The sequence below is a fragment of the Tupaia chinensis genome, unplaced genomic scaffold (genome assembly GCF_000334495.1).
Source record: "Tupaia chinensis unplaced genomic scaffold, TupChi_1.0 Scaffold145057_1, whole genome shotgun sequence".
NCBI classification, from domain to species: Eukaryota; Metazoa; Chordata; class Mammalia; order Scandentia; family Tupaiidae; genus Tupaia; species Tupaia belangeri.
The window spans coordinates 927,746-934,960 of NW_006204918.1; the positions used below are offsets into that span (position 1 = coordinate 927,746).

General features: G+C 43.4%; 1 protein-coding gene across 3 annotated transcripts in view; it reads left to right on the top strand.

Moving 5' to 3' along the window:
• MSR1 (macrophage scavenger receptor 1) overlaps positions 1–7,215 on the top strand; it is a 130,076-nt gene that overhangs the window by 35,181 nt on the left and 87,680 nt on the right. The window lies entirely within an intron of this gene.

The following is a 7,215-nucleotide window of genomic DNA, read 5'->3' on the forward strand; positions in this document are numbered from 1 at the left end:
CTTTCTGTCTCTATGTCTCTCTCTGTCTGTCTGGCGATGCAGCCGCCCCCTAGCGCAAAAACCCCTCAAAAAAAAAAAAAAAAAAAAAGGATTGAATCCATCCAGAGACTGTCTCCTTAGGCAGTCCAAGAAAGTTGAAGTTGCCACTTGGATTCCTCTGGCAATTTTACCAGGAGGTTTCAAGTGGATTACCTGGTCCCTTCTCCAAACTCTCAGGAAAAGGGAAAACTTTTTCCTATTTAAACAAACTCTCTTAAGGTTTTTTAATTTCATAAATACTGTTAAATGCCCTGTTAGGATGTGTAAATCATTTATCAGTTTTAGATAATCTTCGCATATCTTGAGTAGTAGGGACTCTATTTGGAATTTTACAACAGGTCCAATATTTTATCATTGTGAATATAACAGAACTCTTATTTGCAAAAACCCTACATCTTAAAATAATTTATTTTGCCACTTTGAGAGCTATATATACTTTTTTATTTACAGTTAACTACAAATAATGGGAATAGTGTACATACACCATCATCAAAGAATCACTATAAAATAATAATGTATACTTTTTATCATAAGATGAAATGCACATTAAGTTGTCTACAATGCAAGCTATGATATTCATTAAACATTGAGAAAGAGAGCAACAAGAAAAGTCCTGTCACAATCAAGCTACAGAATGATCAGATGCCCGACTCGCAGAAGCAGTAGTAATAAGCTAGACTCTAGACCAGTCATTGCCAAAGTTTCTTTGTAAACAGCCAGATGGCGACCACGCTGTCTCTGTTGTGGAAGCAGGGATGACAACGTGCAGAGCTGTGACGTGATTGGTCTTTATTGACAAAAGCAGACTGTGGGGGGGACCAGCAGTTGGTGTAATGGCTACGTCGCTGAGTTTCCAGGTAGTCGACCGTGGTTCGAGTCCCGGACCCGGTGCCTTAAACTCATGCCAGGTGCATGTGTGTACGCGGCCAAGATCCTGAGAGGAGAGTGGAGGAGAAGGGATTGCAGTGTGGCCATCCCCGCTGGGGGTGATTTCTCATTTTCTGTCTTTCTATCTCTGTCTTTCTGGTGAGCACATGTGCCCTATAGCAAAAACCTCTCAAAAAAAAAAAAAAAAAAAAAAAAAAAAAAAAAAGCAGACTGTGGGTTACCTTTAGGCCATGGACTATAGTTTCTGACCTCTGCCCTAACTGTTCTGTGGCCAACACTGGTTAAGGTCTGGATGATTCTGTATCAGTAAGAAAATAATTAAGATGCAAATAGGCTTTATTTCAAAACTATATTATCTTTTTAAAGAGTAATTATATTTGCTTTTTTCTTTACATAAAAATACTTGGCTAAAACCTCACTATTCACATGAAAAAATAATCTTTATCTTATAAATGATCTAAAATCCAGGATCATATTTAATATGAAGTCTATAAAATTTCCATCATTAGCATAAGCAATGATGACCTCTTTGTAGTAGATTTTATTTGACTAGCCCATTCTTCTTTTTTTTTTGGAGAGGTTTTTTGCTATAGGGCATGTGTGCTCGCCAGAAAGACAGAGAGAGACAGAGAGACAGAAAGCGAGAAATCACCCCCAGGGGGATGGCCACACCGCAATCCCTTCTCCTCCATTCTCCTCTCGGGATCTTGGGCACGCACGCACACGCGCCTGGTGTGAGTTTAAGCCACTGGGTCTAGGCCTCGAACCACAGTCGACTGGGAGTCCAGCAACATAGCCATTACGCCAACTGCTGGTCCTTGAATAGCCCATTCTTAATGAGGTTATGTTCTGTGGAGACAGAATATACCCAGTAACAACTTTTTTGAATGGACATTATTTATAGAACAAAGATAAGCCTCTACCATTACAGCAGATGAAAACCAGCTGAATGATTTACTAGGGAATAGACCAATCAGGTTCAGAAAGAATCTCCTATGGGTTTGTTATCTGTAATTTTCAATTGCTCAGAACTTTCCAATTTTTACATGGTCTCCATTGCAAGCTGTCATATGGCAATGGCTTTACAATGTAATTATGGAGCCTCTGCTGGTGAACCTTATCCTGACACCAGTCTTGGTATTCTTCTAGTCTGTGTTATTTCTTCCAAAATCTGACAGTGTTTCCATTACTTATTGTTGATAAGTATCCACGCACGGAAATGCCATTGGGATACCAAGAACGCGGGCTGCAGGAGGATCAGAGAAAATGAGCAAAGACTGTCATAGAGTTGAGGAGCATGGGAAATAGGAAGGTCAAGTGTTAACTGTAGGAGCGGACATTAAGTTGGAGGGAAAGAAAGGAGGGAGAGGAAGTATTCCGTTATGTAGAATCAGGGTCAGTGGGGAGCCAGCAGGTGGCGTGGTAGTCAGGGCACAGGACTCCCACATGACTGACTGCAGTTCCAGTCCCAGATCTGGCAGCTTGAAAATTACATGGGGCTCATCTCCATGCATGCCCCAAATCCTAGGACAGGGACTGTGGTGTGGCCATCCCCTCTGGAGGGGGCTTTCTCATTTTCCCTCATGATGTAACTCTCTGGTGTGTGCATGCACCCTATGACAAAAAAACTGAAAAAAAAAAAAAAAAAAGAAAAATGAAAAAAGAAACAGGGCCAGAGAAGTGAGACAGAGAAAGGAGATGGGTGAGATAGAAGGACAGGACATATCTGATGTTAGAAAAGTGCCAAATCTAGCATAGACAGTGGAGTGTCTCGAGCCGACAATGAGTGAAGAATTAATGCCAAATTGCAAACCGCTGGGAAGGCAGTAGAAATGCTGGCAAGTGATCTGAGTTGGAATAGATTGCACTTGTGTTTTAGAAGGATTTCCAGTTTTAGAAAAAGTGGACATCCTTTATCCAAAGTGCTTGAGATAGTCCTTGGGGTCTCAGGGCCACAGTACCCGTGTGTTTCCATGTGTGCCCACACATGGGCACCCCAAGTCAACAAGAGGGCTCCCACTCCCACTGCACAGCAGTATTCTTGATCTTGGAATCTTTAGTTCAATTCAGGAACAAGTAGATTAAACGCATGCCCGAATCAGTAGATGTGGGTGAAGAAAAAGCTTGTAAGTAATACCAGCATCATACATACAAGGAGACCAAACATTAATTTGAAAGAGAAAGGAAGAACATTGACACCACGTGGAAGACAGGGATCCCATTTATCACCGCCATTGTTCAGAGGAAAGGACTGTAAAACAGTAAAACTAAATGCCGATTTCTAGCATGGCCACTGGTGGTAGAATGTGAAGAGTGTGTGTGGGTGCTGAAAAGGATTTTTCCTTTTTTTAAAGTATTTGCCATAGGGTGTGAGTGATCTTTAGAGAGAGACAGGAAAAGTGAGAAATCACTGCCCAGGGGATTGGCCACATGGCAATCCCTTTTCTTCCATTCTCTCCTGGGATTTTGGGCATGCACACATGCCTTGTGTGACCCTCAAGCAAGCAGGTCTGGGACTCCATCCTCAGTCGGATCCACTCATGTGGGAGTCTGGCGTCTTAACCATCAGGCCACCTGCTGGCTCCTAGGATTTCTCTTTAGAAAAGATCCAGCCTTCAGGCTGATGGTCAAGGTAGCTGTATCCCACTGTGTGGTTTCAGTCTTGAACCAACGGTTTGTAAAGCACCCTGGGCCCAGGTGCATATATGTCCAAAATCCAGAAAGGAGACATAAGGAGAAGAGATTGAGGTGTGACCATCCCCTATGGGGAAGGGGAGTTGTTTTCTCATCTGCCCCCACCCATCTCTCTTCAGTGAGTATTTATTAAAAAATAATAAAATAAGATGCACTGGTTCACCCACAGTGAACCAGCTACCAAGATGCCGTGCCTCCCAGGCTGGAACCACATGGGAGGCCCAAGTTTGATGCCCAGTCCCAGGTAAAGGGTGGCCACAGTGGTATACACCTGTGGTACCGGCAACTGAGGAGGTTGAGACAGGAGGAGCTTGACGACAGGACCTTGTCTCAAACAAGCAAACAAAAAATCAAATGCACCTTCCCTCCTACCGATAAAAATAATTCCAAGTGAAATCTGGCAAATGTGAGCACCATGTACGATTCTCGAAGAAGGAGATAAAAAGGCAGGCTCAGCTTTAGGTAAGAAAAACATGGACAAGTTCTGGTTTCTAGGTAGCAAAATCACTTGCTAGTTTCTAGAAGATCTCTAGAAAGACTTAGCATGCATTTGCATAATTGGTAACCACCTAAATTAAATGAAGTGAATTGAGAGGTTTTTAAATTTTTTATTATTATTCATACACTAAATCGCTATATATCTTTTAGATTGTGAAGAGACTTTACCCAGCATGATATACACCTCGGTCCAGCCCAGCTGAGACTCTTATACACATCCTCGTCAACAGATAAAAAACCTTATCTGTGCCCCACAAGTGTCTTACCTCTCCATTTTCCCTTCAAATTTCCTATGCTCTTCCCCTCCCACACTCTCTTTCCACGTTATCTCTAGTGTCCATTACAATTTTTAATACTTTTATGTTCTCCAGTCTTTCAGTCTCTTCCATAGAGTGTGGATAGTCAGTATATGTTTAGCCACTATGGAGAACGATATGGAAGTTCCTCGAAGACCTTCAAATAGTACTACCAGATGATCCAGCAGTTCCACTCCTGGGTATCTACCCAAAGGACATTGAGCACTCAGTAGGAAAAGCGCTTGCACCACTCTTTTCACTGCAGCGTTATACACGATTGCTAAGACATGGGACCAACCCAAATGTCCACAAACAGAAGGTTGCTATGCCCTGCGCTCCTCCACGCTCACTCTCCCACCTGTACTGTGTGATGGTGATTGTACAGAAGATGGCAAACAGTCAAGGAAGGAGGTGGTGGATGGGGGAGCTACTCTCAGAAGAGAGGTTTGAATGAACAGAAAACTAATAAGCCTCTCTGCTTAAGTATACTGACATTCTTTTCAAAAGTTTTTCTCCTGGAATCTCTTGATCCTTGCCTCAATTTGCCCAATCCAGTGCACATCTGTGGATTTCTCTTCCAGCCTGGATCGAGGAACAAGACAGCACTCGCTTGTTTTGCATATGTGTTGCAGGGAGAAAGGATGGATTTAGACAGACCTTGCCCTGTCACCAGCCTCTCCTGCCTCAGCCTCCTAGGTAGCTGAGACCACAGGTGTGCTCTGTCACCATGTCTCCCATGTGGACAGTGGGCTTCATCTTCCTGTCTCAGTATCTGGGACTATAGATCTGAGCCACTGCACCCGTTCTTTAAGGATGGGCTGGGAATTGAACTAGGCCTGCCCTGTGACCTCAGCTGGGCTCCCTCATTGGCTTATTTCTGTGCGCAAATGGGAAGTGAGAATTTATTACAGTACTTTCAAAAGGCCCACTTGTATAGCGCAGTGGTGCCATGGCTGCATGATGCCGGAGCCTGATGGAAGAGTGGAGTTTGGTTCCCAGGCAACCTGCATCCATCAGGTGCATGTACCCACGATCCTGGTCGGCCTAGAAGGCTGGAAGGAGAAGCACAGCATGGCACACTGTTGAGGGCACCTTTATCTCTTCCTCTCCCACTCTCTGTCTCTCACACTTTCTTGTGAAAATAACTTTTTTAAAAATAAGTTCTTATGTAGGTATAAAGCGTAGCATGAAGACGGGATGGGATAGAAGTATGACAGAGAGACAGAAAACGTTACCGAACACCTGAGATTTGGCGTATCCCAAAGAGAAAGCCTGGGCTGGATCGGCAGTGCAGCAGTTGAAGCCCTCCACATAGGAAGCTGGATGGCACGTGGCTGACCAGGCTTCAAACCGTGGGACCAGTGGCCTGAAAAACAGGCCAGGCATGTGTGCATGCATGCCTCAGATTCTGATGGGATGGAGAAACCAAGGAGGGAAGGATTGTGGTATAGCTGCACCCTGTGGGGGACCATTTTCTCTCTCCCTCTGATGAGCGCACATGCCCTCTGGAAAGTTAAATATAATAATAATAATAATAAATAAATAAATAAATAGAAAGCCCAACACCCAAAGAGAAAACCAACCAAACTACCTGAAAAGTATTGTAGTAAATAAAAATAGTGTCAGGAACTTAATTGGATACTTCACCCTCCTCATAAATAATTTGAAAGGCAAATTAAGTAACAGTGAATTATTAGGTATCTACTCTTACTATATACATTTAAACTGTTTTATGGTATCAGTATTTGGGTGCAAAAAGAAAGCACGGACATAGCAAGAAAAGGAAATTAATGGTACCACATATTTGGAGGGCGCGGGGAAGTACTGAACGAAAATGTCAGTGTTTACTCTCTTTGGTCAAGTCTATTTCCAAGAAGCTGTCCTATAAAAGCCTTTGTGTGTGTGTGTGTGTGTGTGTGTGTGTGTGTGTAATAGTGTTCATTATAGCATTATTTAAAGTGGTAGAGGAGCACACAGTTCAAAACTCTAAGAACAAGTATCTTAAATTATGAACAAAATTTGTTTTCATTTGCTATAGGGCCTGTACACTCACTGGAGAGAGAGGAAAAGAGAGAAAGCAACCCCCAAAGGGAGATGGCTGTGCCACAATCCCTTTTCTTCCATTCTCCTCTCTGGATTTTTTTGTGGTTTTTCTTGAGAAGATTTTGCTATAGGGCACGTGCGCTCACAGAAAGACAGAGAGACAGAGAGAGACAGAAAGCAAGAAATCACCCCCTGGGGGGATGGCCACGCCGCTATCCCTTCTCCTCCATTCTCCTCTCGGGATCTTGGGCACGCACGCACACACGCCCGGCATGAGTTTAAGCCACTGGGTCTGGGACTCGAACCACAGTCGACTACGTGGGAGTCCAGTGACATAGCCATTACGCCAACTGCTGGTCCCCTCCTCTCTGGATTTTTGAGCACACTTGTAATATGACTGGCATGGTTCTCAGGCTGCTGAGTCCAGGGCTAAACAGGCTTTTGGCCATGTGGGGTCCAGCTGCCCTAACCACCACACCACCAGCTGGCCCCAAGTATGAAAAATTTATACGATGTAATTTGCTGAATTATTGAAAATAAGTCAGTCTTTAAGCATTTTAAAAGGTAAATACCCTTAATATATTATTGAGTTAAAAAAAAAGCGCATATTCCAGAAAATAGCAGGATCGTCTCCCTCACTGACACATTCTGTACCTATACAAGGGGTCTGCATGGTCATGCAACACGTGTGTCATGCAAACACTACGCATGCATTTTGAAAATTTTTGCACCAAAATGAACTTTAATTCCATTTCCC